Source organism: Paramormyrops kingsleyae, chromosome 6 (genome assembly GCF_048594095.1).
Source record: "Paramormyrops kingsleyae isolate MSU_618 chromosome 6, PKINGS_0.4, whole genome shotgun sequence".
NCBI classification, from domain to species: Eukaryota; Metazoa; Chordata; class Actinopteri; order Osteoglossiformes; family Mormyridae; genus Paramormyrops; species Paramormyrops kingsleyae.
The window spans coordinates 37169733-37189519 of NC_132802.1; the positions used below are offsets into that span (position 1 = coordinate 37169733).

The window sequence follows — 19787 nt, forward strand, 5'->3', positions numbered from 1 at the left end:
GTATTTCACAATCTGCTCAGTTACTGGGATTTTCACGCACAACCATTTCTAGGGTTTACAAAGAATGGTGTGCAAAGGGAAAAACATCCAGTATGCGGCAGTCCTGTGGGCGAAAATGCCTTGTTGATGCTAGAGGTCAGAGGAGAATGGTCCGACTGATTCAAGCTGATAGAAGAGCAACTTTGGCTGAAATAACCACTCGTTACAACCGAGGTATCCAGCAAAGCACTTGTGAAGCCACAACACGCACAACCTTGAGGTGGATGGGCTACAACAGCAGAAGACCCCACCGGGTACCACTCATCTCCACTACAAATAGGAAAAAGAGGCTACAATTTGCACGAGCTCACCAAAATTGGACAGTTGAAGACTGGAAAAATGTTGCCTGGTCTGATGAGTCTCGATTTCTGTTGAGACATTCAAATGGTAGAGTCAGAATTTGGCGTAAACAGAATGAGAACATGGATCCATCATGCCTTGTTACCACTGTGCAGGCTGCTGCTGGTGGTGTAATGGTGTGGGGGATGTTTTCTTGGCACACTTTAGGCCCCTTAGTGCCAATTGGGCATCGTTTAAATGCCACGGCCTACCTGAGCATTGTTTCTGACCATGTCCATCCCTTTATGACCACCATGTACCCAACCTCTGATGGCTACTTCCAGGAGGATAATGCACCATGTCACAAAGCTCGAATCATTTCAAATTGGTTTCTTGAACATGACAATGAGTTCACTGTACTACAATGGCCCCAACAGTCACCAGATCTCAACCCAATAGAGCATCTTCGGGATGTGTTGGAACGGGAGCTTCGTGCCCTGGATGTGCATCCCACAAATCTCCATCAACTGCAAGATGCTATCCTATCAATATGGGCCAACATTTCTAAAGAATGCTTTCAGCACCTTGTTGAATCAATGCCACGTAGAATTAAGGCAGTTCTGAAGGCGAAAGGGGGTCAAACACCATATTAGTATGGTGTTCCTAATAATCCTTTAGGTGAGTGTATGTGTGTATGTGCACAATGAATGAATGGAATAAGCTGCTACAGTTACATTGAACCATGTGCTTGTGCTCATGTGCACAAGCACACACACAGACGCCGATGGGCTTTAGAGTTTAACTTTAAGTCTGTGAAAGCAGACATAATTATTTCTGTCAGGACCTCGATGTGTATCCAAGCCCCCAAAACACACTAACTGAGGCGTTCACGCAACTTATCGCGAAAAACCAGACAGAAATAGACTTGAAAATTTTAAAGAAAAGACATTAGCGGTTTTTGTTAATGTTTAAAGGTATAAAAAAACCTTTGCTGCCTTTCTTAAATGGCTAGAAAACATTGGCTCAACACCATTAAACACGGAATCCGCTGTTTGTAAACGGTCCGCATTTTACCCTCACCCCTAAAATAGTTGTGCTTGTTTCACATTTTCTCTTGTTTCGCTTGGGTATGCCTCTACTTAAATATTGTGTCTCTAATTAAAAGTTTGGCACCTGTGTCTCATTCACATAGGCTTTCACATATGCAAATTGCCACCCCTCTTCTGGGCTAATGCCGTACGGTCATTTTGACAACGAATTACCAGCGTTATTCGTTGATTTTTTTTGGTCTAAAATGTTTACTTTATTATTCACATTGGTAGAAAAGTGCTTCAATACTTTAAAAAAACGTCATGGTTTATTTGAAATAACTGGGCACTCCGTTTGTTGCTGCCATATTTTGAAATGGGTTGTCCAAGGAATCCTTATTCTTTGTTTGATGCCCCGGTTTCGGGTAAACATCCGCGACGGTTTGACTACACCATATGGCCAAAGTGGCCTGCGAACGGACGATCACCCTGATAACAAAATACAACTAAATACATCTTTCTGTCAGGATGTGGGGGGGTCTATGACATTCGGGCTAAGTGGAGGCAATAGCTTGGGAAGCCAGCCTATCTCAAAGCCTGTGGCCTGTTTGATTCTATCCCATGTTTCCTCCGTGTATGTCCGCTGTGATATGCTTAACAGACACGTTTGATGGCATTATTCTAACATAGCATGTTGCTAAATACCGCTCACTAGTTCCTACAGCTATTAAATGTATTTAAATGAAATCGGGGCATCTTGTTTAGAATAAAACTAAGAAAATACAGGAGATCGATCTTTCGCGTGTGTTGCTGCCGCCGCCATTTTGAAAGGCGCGTCTGCGTCACTGCGCATGCGCAAGCTTCGCATCCCATAAGGCAGTTATTTCGCCCGCATTGTTCAAACGAGTGGCACGCGCCTGGCCCTGCTCCTTGGATAATGGCAGCCTAGATCACGCTAGCTTTGTGCTACGCTGACGGGACCCAGAGCCGCTATGGATGGATCTTCGCCTTTGGTGAAGTGTTTTTTTTTCTCTTTGACATTGAAATAAAACTGTTAAACTGATTACGGCTTTTTCTCATTTTTAAAAACTTGGGCTAAAGTAGTTGTGCTTGTTTCACACTTTCTCTTGTTTCGCTTGGGTATGCCTCTACTTAAATATTGTGTCTCTAGTTAAAAGTTTTGGACCTGTGTCTCATTCACATAGGCTTTCACATATGCAAATTGCCACCCCTCTTCTGGGCTAATGCCGTACGCTCATTTTGACAACGAATTACCAGCGTTATTCGTTGATTTTTTTTGTCTAAAATGTTTATTATTCACATTGGTAGAAAAGTGCTTCAATACTTTAAAAAAAAGGTCATGGTTTATTTGAAATAACTGGGCACTCCGTTTGTTGCTGCCATATTTTGAAATGGGTTGTCTAAGGAATCCTTATTCTTTGTTTGATGCCCCGGTTTCGGGTAAACATCCGCGACGGTTTATGACTACACCACATGGCCAAAGTGGCCTGCGAACGGACGATCACCCTGATAACAAAATACAACTAAATACATCTTTGTCAGGATGTGGGGGGGGGGAGAGGTCTATGACATTCGGGCTAAATGGGGGCAATAGCTTGGGGAGCCAGCCTATCTCAAAGCCTGTGGCCTGTTTGATTCTACCCCATGTTTCCTCCGTGTATGTCCGCTGTGATATGCTTAACAGACACGTTTGATGGCATTATTCTAACATAGCATGTTGCTAAATACCGCTCACTAGTTCCTACAGCTATTAAATGTATTTAAATGAAATCGGGGCATCTTGTTTAGAATAAAACTAAGAAAATACAGGAGATCGATCTTTCGCGTGTGTTGCTGCCGCCGCCATTTTGAAAGGCGCGTCTGCGTCACTGCGCATGCGCAAGCTTCGCATCCCATAAGGCAGTTATTTCGCCCGCATTGTTCAAACGGGTGGCACGCGCCTGGCCCTGCTCCTTGGATAACGGCAGCCTAGATCACGCTAGCTTTGTGCTACGCTGACGGGACCCAGAGCCGCTATGGATGGATCTTCGCCTTTGGTGAAGTGTTTTTTTTTCTCTTTGACATTGAAATAAAACTGTTAAACTGATTACGGCTTTTTCTCATTTTTAAAAACTTGGGCTAAAGTAGTTGTGCTTGTTTCACACTTTCTCTTGTTTCGCTTGGGTATGCCTCTACTTAAATATTGTGTCTCTAGTTAAAAGTTTTGGACCTGTGTCTCATTCACATAGGCTTTCACATATGCAAATTGCCACCCCTCTTCTGGGCTAATGCCGTACGCTCATTTTGACAACGAATTACCAGCGTTATTCGTTGATTTTTTTTGTCTAAAATGTTTATTATTCACATTGGTAGAAAAGTGCTTCAATACTTTAAAAAAAAGGTCATGGTTTATTTGAAATAACTGGGCACTCCGTTTGTTGCTGCCATATTTTGAAATGGGTTGTCTAAGGAATCCTTATTCTTTGTTTGATGCCCCGGTTTCGGGTAAACATCCGCGACGGTTTATGACTACACCACATGGCCAAAGTGGCCTGCGAACGGACGATCACCCTGATAACAAAATACAACTAAATACATCTTTGTCAGGATGTGGGGGGGGGGAGGTCTATGACATTCGGGCTAAATGGGGGCAATAGCTTGGGGAGCCAGCCTATCTCAAAGCCTGTGGCCTGTTTGATTCTACCCCATGTTTCCTCCGTGTATGTCCGCTGTGATATGCTTAACAGACACGTTTGATGGCATTATTCTAACATAGCATGTTGCTAAATACCGCTCACTAGTTCCTACAGCTATTAAATGTATTTAAATGAAATCGGGGCATCTTGTTTAGAATAAAACTAAGAAAATACAGGAGATCGATCTTTCGCGTGTGTTGCTGCCGCCGCCATTTTGAAAGGCGCGTCTGCGTCACTGCGCATGCGCAAGCTTCGCATCCCATAAGGCAGTTATTTCGCCCGCATTGTTCAAACGGGTGGCACGCGCCTGGCCCTGCTCCTTGGATAATGGCAGCCTAGATCACGCTAGCTTTGTGCTACACTGACGGGACCCAGAGCCGCTATGGATGGATCTTCGCCTTTGGTGAAGTGTTTTTTTTTCTCTTTGACATTGAAATAAAACTGTTAAACTGATTACGGCTTTTTCTCATTTTTAAAAACTTGGGCTAAAGTAGTTGTGCTTGTTTCACACTTTCTCTTGTTTCGCTTGGGTATGCCTCTACTTAAATATTGTGTCTCTAGTTAAAATTTCCGGACTTGAAATGCCCTTAGATTCAGAACATGAGAAGGGTAACACATTGAATAGACTAAAATGAAATTGGGTATGCCTCTACTTAAATATTGTGTCTCTAGTTAAAATTTCCGGACTTGAAATGCCCTTAGATTCAGAACATGAGAAGGGTAACACATTGAATAGACTAAAATGAAATTTGAATAAATAAATCATGTATATATGTTTTGTTTTAGGGCGTAACACTAGAAAACGCAGACGGTACGTTTTGCTGCTAGGTTGTTTCTCTTTTGTTTCAGGGACCGCAGGTCTGGGCCTTATGTCCTAAAAATTATATGACAATATTGCAAAATATTTATCACAAATGCATATGTAGAAAACAGACTACGACAGGTGCTTTTGAGTTTTTCTGATTATGATGACCGAATTGTTTTATTAAGAGTTATGGAGTATGTGACCGATATATTATTAAATTACACCAACAACCTCAATGGTATTTATGTAAAAATAGTATATTATGATTGTTAATTATGCAGATGTTTAGGCTATATTATGATGCTCAGGATACTCAAGTTAATGCTGATGATATGAATGCTCTATAAGATATTTTATCGATATCACAGCCTGATAACCTTACAAGCTGCATTACTTCTGCATGCATGTTATGTTGTTAGAATGAGCGTGCACCTCAGAGTAACAGTAAGTTTACACAATGTTTTATTGTTTATGTTTTAAAGCATCCAACGCATTTACAGGCCAGTCCTGATGCAACAAGGTTTTGCCTAGACGGTGTGTTCAGATGCCCATGCTGCACTTATGCAACTGACCAACAATTCAAATTTACAACACACATTCAGAGCCACGTGAGACATGCAGTACAGCATAGAGGTAATTCCTAATGATGTTTATTGGTCTATTGATTTTGGTGGTTTTAAAACATACACATGCTTAAATGTAGAATGCACTTCTTACAATCAAGATAGACAAAATGATGTGGAGTTCCTTAGTGGGAGTCCCTGAAGTCATGTGAATATTGGTAAGCTAATTTACCTATGTTTGTGTTTTGTTTGACACTGTAACTTTCTGATCAGCTACTCCTGACCTCACTCCCCCAGTCCCGTTCTGTGTATACCTTTCTTTTCTGTTGATAGCTTTGGTCTTCATGTTGCCGTCTTGCAGGTTTCTTCATCAGCAAATGCAACAATTATTGCAGACCCACAGGACACTTTCATTGTCTTTATTGCAGCCAAACAATAATACGCAAAGACCAGTTTAAACATCATGTATCCCAATGCATCAGTGAAACCAAGCCAACCACAACGGAAGCGCATCAGTCACCTCCCGCCTCTCCTGCTCCCTCCTTTACTGCTTCTGAAGCTGCATGTCCCCCTCCCCCAGTCCCCATCCTCCACCCCTCACTTTCTTCATGTTCCTCTGATCCTGGCTCCTCAGCAGCACCAGCACTACCACCCTCTCACCCAAAGAAAGCAGAAAACAGTGAAGTGTACTAGCTGTGGCCTAATCCTTAATAGACGGAACCTACGGATACATCTTCGAAGACGTCACACTCCCATCAAAATGGACATTACGGCACAGAACCACCTCAGTGCTCAGTGTGTTGATTACACAAATGGAGTGTTTGCAGTAGCAAAGTCTTTTATAGCACCCAGCACACCAGTACGTGTCATTAAAAGGACATGGGGTCCTGAACAAAAAACAATGTGTGAGCTGGATATCTGCAGAATTAATGCAGAGTTTGCAGAGAGGTCAAACCTTCGTCCATTTGAGTGCCACCACATTCAGTCCCTCGTGTACTGCCCTCCAGCCAGAATGGACACTCCATCACTTACAGAGGATGTTTTGCAGGTGATGGTACATGACAAGTGGTTTGGGGAAGACAAAAAGGAAAGGTGTTTGGTACGTCAGAGAGAAGCAAATGATGCAGGAGTCCCGTTGTCCTGTCTGGTGACTGTGTGTGGACCCCCCTACAAAAAGCACATTTCTGTATACGAGTCAACTATCTCCTATTACAGCCGGCTTGGCAGAGTGGTGGTAAGGTACAATTCTAAAATCATTTCATGGCATTGTCCTTGCGCGAACCCAAGGCAGTCATGCATACCTAAATATGTTGCCAAGTGGCATTTATTTGAAACAGACCAGGCACTCTTCAGAAAAACCAGAAGTGTGGAGGAGAACATCACAGAACATTTTCCAATTGACATGGAAAGTTTTGACCTAGAAGAAGGAGCTCCATACTCACCTGAAGGCAAAAATCTGTCGCGGATGGTTCAATACATTTTTCATAAGAAGAAACTGCCTGCGATTTTCCCCTCAGACGTGGTCAAGACCATTCATTTCCCTGTGCACTTCATACCATCAGAAACCTTTTGCTCAGAATGTTTAGAGCCCACTCCTCTAAGCGAACCTGTGCTGATTACATCTAAGGCTAAAATCCTAACAATCACTGATGTCATAGAAGGTATGTTCTCTCTTTATTTAAATATTTATTATCGATATTTTAACATTTCATTACTCACTACATGTACTGTAAATGTCAGTGTAGCCATGACTTCCACTATCAGCAGCTTAGCCTCCTTCCCAGCAATTCACACTTGTATGCTTACTGAGATAATTTCATACACTGGCTTTTAGTACTGTGCAAAGTATAGAGACATGTCACAGTGTAAAATGGTGAAAGATAAATGTGTAACATTTACTGGTGCTTGTGTCCATTAGGAATTTCAGTGTACAGAAAATGGTGCTACAGGTGTGGTATGGCATATCGATACCAGGAGTGGACTGATGGTGTCCACAATTTCGATGACCACACACTTCTGTCCATATACATGTGCCATTTTCTACGCAATACACTTCAGGTAGGAACCATGTTCTGTTGTTTTAATCATTTAAAACAATTACGAATACTTTATCAAAATAATATATTGTAAAGCCTTTAAATGTCATACATCAATTTCACAGACTCATCAGGCAGTAGGGAGTGCCATGGATGTGTTGGAGAAGACCTCTGGTAAAACCTATCCATCCAGGGAAAGGGTCCTGCAGGCTTATTTAAGCTTTGAAGCACTGTCAGACCTCGGTTACACATATGCTTGTGTATCGTGTGGTTATCATCCAGTATCTGTTGTGATGGACCTTCATGAGAAGGGCGTTTTTAGCATGCCTGGTAAGTGAACACATTTATTCATTTTCTTAGTCTTACATTGTTTCAAGCACCACATATCCAGCTATGACTGTTTGGAACATGCTTACTTAAGTCTTGCTTTCCTTAGTGAGCAGCATTGAGGAACCATCTCAGACTTTTGATGGAAAGGTAAGTGTTGAAAATTTCTGGGAGATGGTTTCCCTTGAAATGATCAGCCGTGGGTTGGTCCCAAGTAAGTACAGTCCGCACAATGTTCTAGGTGGGATGACAGTATTCTAGCATTTACTTTGTTTATCGTGGAATAATGTACTGTTATGTTAATAATATTTTCTAACATCATTTAAAGGCAACAAGTCAAACCCATTTGTCGTCCATCCCAGTTACCATAGTTGGGCTCCGTGGATTGGTCCTCACACAAGAGATAGGGATGTTGTACTCAACACTGAATACAAAGAAGTGTATTCTGCTTGTAGTGCAAAGGAGGAATCTGAGTTTAACCTCACAGAGGACCGACTGACTGATGAACTTCTTAAGCTCAAGGTACTGAACTTAAGTCAATTTTTGTCAGTTTTGTCAAAGATGTGTGTTTTTGAACCACGCCAGACCAACTATACTAATGTTCATTATAGATGGAAGCTGTGCGTGCTCTGTGCCGACAGTGTGGCATAGACCCCAAAGGCTCACGGATGGACCTGGTAACGAGACTTCAACAAGAAATGAAGAACAGAGCGAGTTATGATAAGGTGTTTTCACAGATCTGGGGAGCTTCTGGTAAGTTGTGTTCTATTACTGAGAGACCGTTTTTACAGACAGTTCTTAGTTTCATTACTTGGAATGGTTGCACTCTGATTTACAGTTTCCTTAAACAGGTGGATGGGCTGTGGTCACCTGTCCTTGTGCTGTGGTGTATGGTGTTAAGTTCAACATAAGGGCTGAGAGCCCCCGGGACTTTGCTGACCTTTTATTGTCGATGAAACATTTTCCAAACATTGTATTATATGATTTTGCGAGAGGGTTGGCAACACATACCAACCTAAGAGATCCAGAATCATTACCCTTCAAACCTCATGGGGGTAGGTTACTTGAGCCTACTGAAGATAACATCAGATGTGCCACTACTGGACAGATAAAAGTGAGCTTGCCATGGCTAGTCACCAAGAAGCCAGTTCCTGATGAAAATGGCCACCCTATAACAGGATCGTCTGAGCATTATGCTCTTTATGATAGATTTCATGAGGCAAACTCAAAAGATGCCAGGGATGTCTTGCGAAAGGTGGAACTGGTCCCAGAGTTACGTGGTTGGATCAACAGCCCGTGTGCTGAACAGCTCTTTGCTGGAATGAGGAAAAACAATCATTTTCTCAACATGATGACTCCCTATTTAAATGAAATCGGGGCATCTTGTTTAGAATAAAACTAAGAAAATACAGGAGATCGATCTTTCGCGTGTGTTGCTGCCGCCGCCATTTTGAAAGGCGCGTCTGCGTCACTGCGCATGCGCAAGCTTCGCATCCCATAAGGCAGTTATTTCGCCCGCATTGTTCAAACGGGTGGCACGCGCCTGGCCCTGCTCCTTGGATAATGGCAGCCTAGATCACGCTAGCTTTGTGCTACACTGACGGGACCCAGAGCCGCTATGGATGGATCTTCGCCTTTGGTGAAGTGTTTTTTTTTCTCTTTGACATTGAAATAAAACTGTTAAACTGATTACGGCTTTTTCTCATTTTTAAAAACTTGGGCTAAAGTAGTTGTGCTTGTTTCACACTTTCTCTTGTTTCGCTTGGGTATGCCTCTACTTAAATATTGTGTCTCTAGTTAAAATTTCCGGACTTGAAATGCCCTTAGATTCAGAACATGAGAAGGGTAACACATTGAATAGACTAAAATGAAATTTGAATAAATAAATCATGTATATATGTTTTGTTTTAGGGCGTAACACTAGAAAACGCAGACGGTACGTTTTGCTGCTAGGTTGTTTCTCTTTTGTTTCAGGGACCGCAGGTCTGGGCCTTATGTCCTAAAAATTATATGACAATATTGCAAAATATTTATCACAAATGCATATGTAGAAAACAGACTACGACAGGTGCTTTTGAGTTTTTCTGATTATGATGACCGAATTGTTTTATTAAGAGTTATGGAGTATGTGACCGATATATTATTAAATTACACCAACAACCTCAATGGTATTTATGTAAAAATAGTATATTATGATTGTTAATTATGCAGATGTTTAGGCTATATTATGATGCTCAGGATACTCAAGTTAATGCTGATGATATGAATGCTCTATAAGATATTTTATCGATATCACAGCCTGATAACCTTACAAGCTGCATTACTTCTGCATGCATGTTATGTTGTTAGAATGAGCGTGCACCTCAGAGTAACAGTAAGTTTACACAATGTTTTATTGTTTATGTTTTAAAGCATCCAACGCATTTACAGGCCAGTCCTGATGCAACAAGGTTTTGCCTAGACGGTGTGTTCAGATGCCCATGCTGCACTTATGCAACTGACCAACAATTCAAATTTACAACACACATTCAGAGCCACGTGAGACATGCAGTACAGCATAGAGGTAATTCCTAATGATGTTTATTGGTCTATTGATTTTGGTGGTTTTAAAACATACACATGCTTAAATGTAGAATGCACTTCTTACAATCAAGATAGACAAAATGATGTGGAGTTCCTTAGTGGGAGTCCCTGAAGTCATGTGAATATTGGTAAGCTAATTTACCTATGTTTGTGTTTTGTTTGACACTGTAACTTTCTGATCAGCTACTCCTGACCTCACTCCCCCAGTCCCGTTCTGTGTATACCTTTCTTTTCTGTTGATAGCTTTGGTCTTCATGTTGCCGTCTTGCAGGTTTCTTCATCAGCAAATGCAACAATTATTGCAGACCCACAGGACACTTTCATTGTCTTTATTGCAGCCAAACAATAATACGCAAAGACCAGTTTAAACATCATGTATCCCAATGCATCAGTGAAACCAAGCCAACCACAACGGAAGCGCATCAGTCACCTCCCGCCTCTCCTGCTCCCTCCTTTACTGCTTCTGAAGCTGCATGTCCCCCTCCCCCAGTCCCCATCCTCCACCCCTCACTTTCTTCATGTTCCTCTGATCCTGGCTCCTCAGCAGCACCAGCACTACCACCCTCTCACCCAAAGAAAGCAGAAAACAGTGAAGTGTACTAGCTGTGGCCTAATCCTTAATAGACGGAACCTACGGATACATCTTCGAAGACGTCACACTCCCATCAAAATGGACATTACGGCACAGAACCACCTCAGTGCTCAGTGTGTTGATTACACAAATGGAGTGTTTGCAGTAGCAAAGTCTTTTATAGCACCCAGCACACCAGTACGTGTCATTAAAAGGACATGGGGTCCTGAACAAAAAACAATGTGTGAGCTGGATATCTGCAGAATTAATGCAGAGTTTGCAGAGAGGTCAAACCTTCGTCCATTTGAGTGCCACCACATTCAGTCCCTCGTGTACTGCCCTCCAGCCAGAATGGACACTCCATCACTTACAGAGGATGTTTTGCAGGTGATGGTACATGACAAGTGGTTTGGGGAAGACAAAAAGGAAAGGTGTTTGGTACGTCAGAGAGAAGCAAATGATGCAGGAGTCCCGTTGTCCTGTCTGGTGACTGTGTGTGGACCCCCCTACAAAAAGCACATTTCTGTATACGAGTCAACTATCTCCTATTACAGCCGGCTTGGCAGAGTGGTGGTAAGGTACAATTCTAAAATCATTTCATGGCATTGTCCTTGCGCGAACCCAAGGCAGTCATGCATACCTAAATATGTTGCCAAGTGGCATTTATTTGAAACAGACCAGGCACTCTTCAGAAAAACCAGAAGTGTGGAGGAGAACATCACAGAACATTTTCCAATTGACATGGAAAGTTTTGACCTAGAAGAAGGAGCTCCATACTCACCTGAAGGCAAAAATCTGTCGCGGATGGTTCAATACATTTTTCATAAGAAGAAACTGCCTGCGATTTTCCCCTCAGACGTGGTCAAGACCATTCATTTCCCTGTGCACTTCATACCATCAGAAACCTTTTGCTCAGAATGTTTAGAGCCCACTCCTCTAAGCGAACCTGTGCTGATTACATCTAAGGCTAAAATCCTAACAATCACTGATGTCATAGAAGGTATGTTCTCTCTTTATTTAAATATTTATTATCGATATTTTAACATTTCATTACTCACTACATGTACTGTAAATGTCAGTGTAGCCATGACTTCCACTATCAGCAGCTTAGCCTCCTTCCCAGCAATTCACACTTGTATGCTTACTGAGATAATTTCATACACTGGCTTTTAGTACTGTGCAAAGTATAGAGACATGTCACAGTGTAAAATGGTGAAAGATAAATGTGTAACATTTACTGGTGCTTGTGTCCATTAGGAATTTCAGTGTACAGAAAATGGTGCTACAGGTGTGGTATGGCATATCGATACCAGGAGTGGACTGATGGTGTCCACAATTTCGATGACCACACACTTCTGTCCATATACATGTGCCATTTTCTACGCAATACACTTCAGGTAGGAACCATGTTCTGTTGTTTTAATCATTTAAAACAATTACGAATACTTTATCAAAATAATATATTGTAAAGCCTTTAAATGTCATACATCAATTTCACAGACTCATCAGGCAGTAGGGAGTGCCATGGATGTGTTGGAGAAGACCTCTGGTAAAACCTATCCATCCAGGGAAAGGGTCCTGCAGGCTTATTTAAGCTTTGAAGCACTGTCAGACCTCGGTTACACATATGCTTGTGTATCGTGTGGTTATCATCCAGTATCTGTTGTGATGGACCTTCATGAGAAGGGCGTTTTTAGCATGCCTGGTAAGTGAACACATTTATTCATTTTCTTAGTCTTACATTGTTTCAAGCACCACATATCCAGCTATGACTGTTTGGAACATGCTTACTTAAGTCTTGCTTTCCTTAGTGAGCAGCATTGAGGAACCATCTCAGACTTTTGATGGAAAGGTAAGTGTTGAAAATTTCTGGGAGATGGTTTCCCTTGAAATGATCAGCCGTGGGTTGGTCCCAAGTAAGTACAGTCCGCACAATGTTCTAGGTGGGATGACAGTATTCTAGCATTTACTTTGTTTATCGTGGAATAATGTACTGTTATGTTAATAATATTTTCTAACATCATTTAAAGGCAACAAGTCAAACCCATTTGTCGTCCATCCCAGTTACCATAATTGGGCTCCGTGGATTGGTCCTCACACAAGAGATAGGGATGTTGTACTCAACACTGAATACAAAGAAGTGTATTCTGCTTGTAGTGCAAAGGAGGAATCTGAGTTTAACCTCACAGAGGACCGACTGACTGATGAACTTCTTAAGCTCAAGGTACTGAACTTAAGTCAATTTTTGTCAGTTTTGTCAAAGATGTGTGTTTTTGAACCACGCCAGACCAACTATACTAATGTTCATTATAGATGGAAGCTGTGCGTGCTCTGTGCCGACAGTGTGGCATAGACCCCAAAGGCTCACGGATGGACCTGGTAACGAGACTTCAACAAGAAATGAAGAACAGAGCGAGTTATGATAAGGTGTTTTCACAGATCTGGGGAGCTTCTGGTAAGTTGTGTTCTATTACTGAGAGACCGTTTTTACAGACAGTTCTTAGTTTCATTACTTGGAATGGTTGCACTCTGATTTACAGTTTCCTTAAACAGGTGGATGGGCTGTGGTCACCTGTCCTTGTGCTGTGGTGTATGGTGTTAAGTTCAACATAAGGGCTGAGAGCCCCCGGGACTTTGCTGACCTTTTATTGTCGATGAAACATTTTCCAAACATTGTATTATATGATTTTGCGAGAGGGTTGGCAACACATACCAACCTAAGAGATCCAGAATCATTACCCTTCAAACCTCATGGGGGTAGGTTACTTGAGCCTACTGAAGATAACATCAGATGTGCCACTACTGGACAGATAAAAGTGAGCTTGCCATGGCTAGTCACCAAGAAGCCAGTTCCTGATGAAAATGGCCACCCTATAACTGGATCGTCTGAGCATTATGCTCTTTATGATAGATTTCATGAGGCAAACTCAAAAGATGCCAGGGATGTCTTGCGAAAGGTGGAACTGGTCCCAGAGTTACGTGGTTGGATCAACAGCCCGTGTGCTGAACAGCTCTTTGCTGGAATGAGGAAAAACAATCATTTTCTCAACATGATGACTCCCTCATCGCATGTCTTTTTGATGCGAAATATTTTGTGTCACTACAACAATGCTAGAAATTCAAGAACCATAGAAAGCATGAAGAAGAGATTGGGCAAAGGAGTGGACATACAGTTAAATTCCAATGGTCAGACAGTTTTGGGTATGTATTCCACCCTCATTCTAAATTATTAGTGGTAATGTCATGTTTATGTCATGTTTATGTAATTTTGCTGTCCGGTGCCGTGAAGTTATATTTGTCTTTTAATTGTAGGTGATTCCTCATGTTTATTTTGCAATTTGAAAGATCATAAAGCTATAACTTACAAATCTGTCAGAAATGCTAGACAGCATAGCGTTGATGAGAAATGCATGCAGTACAACCGATTTAACTCATTCTAAATCATTTGGTTTAAAATGTGCTTTTTTGCAGCACCAGCTGAAGCACCAGCCGAACAAGCACAAACAACAACAGCAGCACCAGCTCATGGTATGACAACTGCAGCATCCCCTGGTATGAAGACAATATATATTTTTTGAGGGCCTGGTTGTACAACTTAATAAAAACCTTAACACATCCATGTTTTTTAGAATATGTATACTTATGTATGTTTGCAGTGGGTACTTGATCTGCAGCTAAATGTATACCAACCTTCAGCCACCCTAAGAAAGTGTTATATGCTTCATAAGATGGCTCAGTATCACAGAAATGTGGTGAAACACTTATTTGGTTAATATTTTCATGCATGGTCTGATATGTATGACAGGAGATCTACCAGTGTGCAGTGATGACTGCTGGGGACTACCACATCTGGAGCACACAAGTGCCCGATCGGAAATCAGAGACTCAGAGGTGCATGTTTTATGTTTTGTTCCTCCGTATTTGTTTGTTTGTTTATATATTGATTGACTCATTTGATTGATTGCCGCATGGGCTCTCTTAGTCGCAAATTTGGAAACCATTTAACAATTGGCAACCATTTCATGTAATACAGTTGTCATTGTTTATGGGTGTTATAACTTTTAACATCTAATGTATCGGTTATTATATTATTTATAACTTGGAAACAAACTATTCATTAATCAGTAATACAATTCCTTTTGTGTCATACTTTTTAAATATTTTCTGTGATGCCTCGTAGTGCATGGCATATAAGTGAAGTGATTAGTTGTCATTGACACACCACAGCACACAGTGCACAACAACAAAATGTGTACTCTGCATTTAACCTATATGACACCATGACATTGCAGAGGAGAGCAGTGCTTGGGGGTGGTACCTTGCTCAGGGTACTTCAGTGGCACCTTTCGATTACAAGTGCACTTCCCTATCCATTAGGCCACCACTGACCCTATTACAAACAGCAGCATAATTTAATGGAGTCAGATTAATTGGTCTTAGTGATCTGATCTGAAGGTGGGGATTAGGGTTGTAACGGTATGAGATTTTCACGGTATGATAATCGTCTCAGAAAATATCACGGTTTCGTGGTATACGGTATTAAACTATCATTATTATTAGTATAATCATCAGCTACAATGACCCTTAAATGAATAAAAAGAGATATGGTTTTTGGATGAACATGGTTTATTGTAACAAACTTTTTTTTAATGAAAATAAAAAAAACTTATGGAAGTATGAGTCTAACTTTTGGGGGAAAAATAAATAAAATAAAGCTGCGCATCTCCCATTTGAACAAAATAAGGAATAAGTTATTTCTCTTTATATTAGACAAGAATAAATCAAACTGTCCTTCCTCTTTAACAGCATATATGGGAGAGCAATATGTGCAGGGTCATGTTTGTTAATATTTTCCTGAGATTATCATAGCAGCATGCATTTCTTTGCTTTTTTTCAGGTCAGATTATGATGAAGAAATGTAAGCATGTTGAGATTTTCAGGGCTCAATCTTGACCGCTGAGGTGAGAGAATGTGTCCACTTGTACTAAACACCTATGAGTTTTCAGTTAGTGTATTTGATGATTATTCTTTTAAATAAAATTATAAAATGATCATTAAGTGTTCTCTTGAGAGTAGCTCTGGATATGTTCATGTGTTCACGTCTTCACATAGTGAATGAGACAGCAGACGCTTTAAAAACCATGACCATCATGCAGTGGCGGTTTTAGGCATGGGCGAACGGGGCAGCCGCCCGGGGCGGCACTTTTTCATGTCACGTGGGGGGCGGCACACGAACTTGGAGGAAAACAAAAATAATCTAAATAAAGCATTTTTCTAGAGGATGGGCGAGCGGAGACGATAAGGGATGAAGTTGGGAGGGCGCCGGGAGGGATTCTATGGGGGGCGGCACACGAACCTGGAGGACAAAATAATCATCTGTGCCGCTGTGTGTGTGTGTGTGTGTGTGTGTGTGGGGGGGGGGGGGGGGTAGTTGGTTAATGAGCAAGCGGCAGCCTTTTTGCGCTGTATATTCACAGACGCACATCGCGATTTAATTTGCTGCACAGCTATATTTTGATTTATTCATCCATCTATCTATCAAATCGGACATTTTACGTGGCATCTGAATTATACTGTAATTGACTCCAATTACATGACTGGATTCCGGGATTCCCTCTGCATCACAGAAATAATACGGCTTTAAGTTATAAATGGAACTTACCTTTATCTTCACGGAGGGATGGTGTTCGCGAATATGGGAGAACATGTTCGACGTATTTCCTCCTTTTGCGGCCACTGTTCGTCCACATTTCTTGCAAACTGGATATCCACCCCACGATCATTTTTCGGATACCCAAAATATTCCCATACTGCAGATTTTAATTTTTTTTTCGGCAGGAAATAGAGATTAGAATTTGCAGCCACTATCGGACATTTTCGCCGCTGTGCATTTATGGGTGGAGTCTAAGCAGTAAAGCGGAAAGAAGTTGCATATACACAGCAGCGCAGGTGAGATCTGGTTTCTTTTTTTTTTTTCCAAACCGCGGATAGGCAAATGTGCATGATATGATAATCGTACATGTCAATATCACAATAAACCGCCATACCGGTATACCGTTACAACCCTAGTGGGGATTGATACACCTTACAAAGTTGATGCTGTAATATTTATCACTCTGATGCATTGTTCTGACCCATATGCATATAAGCCTTTCAGTCTGACAAGCTGGTAGTATCATGACTGCCTTTTTCCAGGTCTGGTGCCCAACGTGATCAAATTGTTTTACACCTGTGCCCTCAGGTGGAGTCAACTCTATGTTATACCATTACAATATGTCATAGTTTTACAATAGTTGTGACAATATAATTTCTTTTAGGAAAATTCAATGTGTTGAAAGCACAGATGGTAGAGGAGGAGGAATGGGTTCCATCTCCATTGAACAGGTATTTATGTAGCTGATCTTACAGCTGAACCTGCTGTTTTTCTCTTTTTTTCTCTGTGCTTACTGTGCTGTACCCTACAAAAATGTGAAAACAATGAGCTTCATTTTAAGCAGTTGGAGTTGGAATGTAGAAGTCATGCTATTTTTGTCTGTTTTTGTTATATTACAGAACTATTGTAAAATAATATTTGCGTGCTTGTATGATTTCTTTCACAGATCCCCCTCGACGTCCTGGAGGATATCCTTTTAGAAGTAGTCCTGTTCGAGGGTGACAAAGCTTTTTTAAAGCTGTCACTTGTTTGTCACCTTTTTTTGGGACTTAGTCGGAAGGGAAACATTCCGTGCCCGAGCGCATTTTCAGTGGCTTGACAGTAGGTATAAAACATATTATGATATTTGAATACCCTTTGAGTTAGGATGTTTGTATTCCCATTAACAAGGGATTTTACTCTAATGAATCATTCTTAAATTTGAAACCTACAGGTGTAGTCCCATGGAAACTGTACAGTGCGGCCTATCAAGCACAATTCCGACGATTGTATCGCCTGGAATGCTGCCAGCACTGTCTAGAGACTTATAAGAACAGCTTACCAGGTATGCATACTGTGTAAGAATGTTGACAATTGTTGCTGAAGTCAGTGGTTGCAAAAAGAAAGTCACCAGAACAATTTATTGTGTGTCAGGTCCTGAATATTTTCTTGAAAGTATGCAATGAAAAACATTGTTGCTCTGTTTTGATACTAAGTATGCTTGCTTATTATTTATTGTCCCATAGGCTACATTGGGCGTGGAAGACGAGGGGAACTTCACACAGCCTGGGTTCTGCAGCGAGTTCTGCAAACACCTTACGGAAGACTTGGGTGTGTGAATGGGTGGGTGGGTCAGTGAGTGAGTGAGTGAATGGGTGGGTATGTAAGGAAAATAGCAAATTGGATGACTTTGGAATAAAAAAATAACAGCTACTATGCCTCTGTTTCCTTGTCTACACACAGACTACACACATGACCGAACCACATTTTAAGTTTTATCAGCTTTTCATTAAAAAGCACAGTGGCACCCAATTGTGATGAGTTACTGTATGTGGAAATGAGTGGCACCTCTGTATCATTTGTGAATAATTTGTCATCTCATATCGACATTAAATCATAAGTTTATTTAATTTTAATGTTGGCACAGAAATAAGTTACAGTGCCTTTGGAAATGCAATAAAATGCTCATTTGGAAAACGTTTAACTATCCTTTGTAATTGAGTAAAATTATGATAACCGAATACTTTTATAAGGCACTGTATACTTGATTGCAATGGGTTTTATTACTTTCCGGCTATATTAATACACCAATCAATATGTTAACCAATCATCACAGACAAGCATTACATCGATATCGGATTGAAACTATATTATGGCCATCCTACAGCTACATAAACAAGGGTAAATAGTCCTACTTTCACTGTCCTGGAGAGAGAGAGCGAGAGAGACAGAGATGTAAACATGTAAGCAGCAGCAGAATAAAATAGAAATATGATTTCAGAATGTTTTACTTACTGTATGCAAATGTCATTTTCGAGAAATGTTTGGCTCGCATTATCACCAAATTGATGACAATATCACCATTTACTACAAAACTTTGAACTCAATAATTAACAAAATAATATATAAGAAATAAATTGAGAAACTAAATTTCCTGTTACAGACAATTTATCTTAAAATAGTTTGATGTTCAGAATGCTCCTCACTCCACTTCACGCAACTTTAAAACACGCAAGGACCATGTTAGGCCAAAAGCTGAACAATGTTTGTGGGCAACACTCTTGATTTCCCCAGGAGATCTAGACATAGCATATATGCTCACCTAAAGGATTATTAGGAACACCTGTTCAATTTCTCATTAATGCAATTATCTAATCAACCAATCACATGGCAGTTGCTTCAATGCATTTAGGGGTGTGGTCCTGGTCAAGACAATCTCCTGAACTCCAAACTGAATGTCAGAATGGGAAAGAAAGGTGATTTAAGCAATTTTGAGCGTGGCATAGTTGTTGGTGCCAGACGGGCCGGTCTGAGTATTTCACAATCTGCTCAGTTACTGGGATTTTCACGCACAACCATTTCTAGGGTTTACAAAGAATGGTGTGCAAAGGGAAAAACATCCAGTATGCGGCAGTCCCGTTGGGCGAAAATGCCTTGTTGATGCTAGAGGTCAGAGGAGAATGGTCCGACTGATTCAAGCTGATAGAAGAGCAACTGAAAGTCCAAAAACCAACTGAGTGGTTGGCTGAAATAACCACTCGTTACAACCGAGGTATGCAGCAAAGCATTTGTGAAGCCACAACACGCACAACCTTGAGGCGGATGGGCTACAACAGCAGAAGACCCCACCGGGTACCACTCATCTCCACTACAAATAGGAAAAAGAGGCTACAATTTGCACGAGCTCACCAAAATTGGACAGTTGAAGACTGGAAAAATGTTGCCTGG

General features: G+C 41.1%; 2 long non-coding RNA genes across 2 annotated transcripts; both read left to right on the forward strand.

Annotated features, from left to right (window-relative positions):
* Positions 1-13449: 13449 nt before the first annotated feature.
* LOC140591775 (uncharacterized) lies at positions 13450-15889 on the forward strand. The gene is made up of 4 exons (XR_011992080.1): positions 13450-14128; positions 14399-14479; positions 14733-14818; positions 15825-15889. It is a non-coding gene; the product is annotated as an uncharacterized lncRNA (long non-coding RNA).
* Positions 15890-16922: 1033 nt separating this feature from the next.
* On the forward strand, positions 16923-18239 carry LOC140591774 (uncharacterized). Its single transcript, XR_011992079.1, has 4 exons — positions 16923-17311; positions 17527-17681; positions 17794-17904; positions 18086-18239. It is a non-coding gene; the product is annotated as an uncharacterized lncRNA (long non-coding RNA).
* Positions 18240-19787: the final 1548 nt, after the last annotated feature.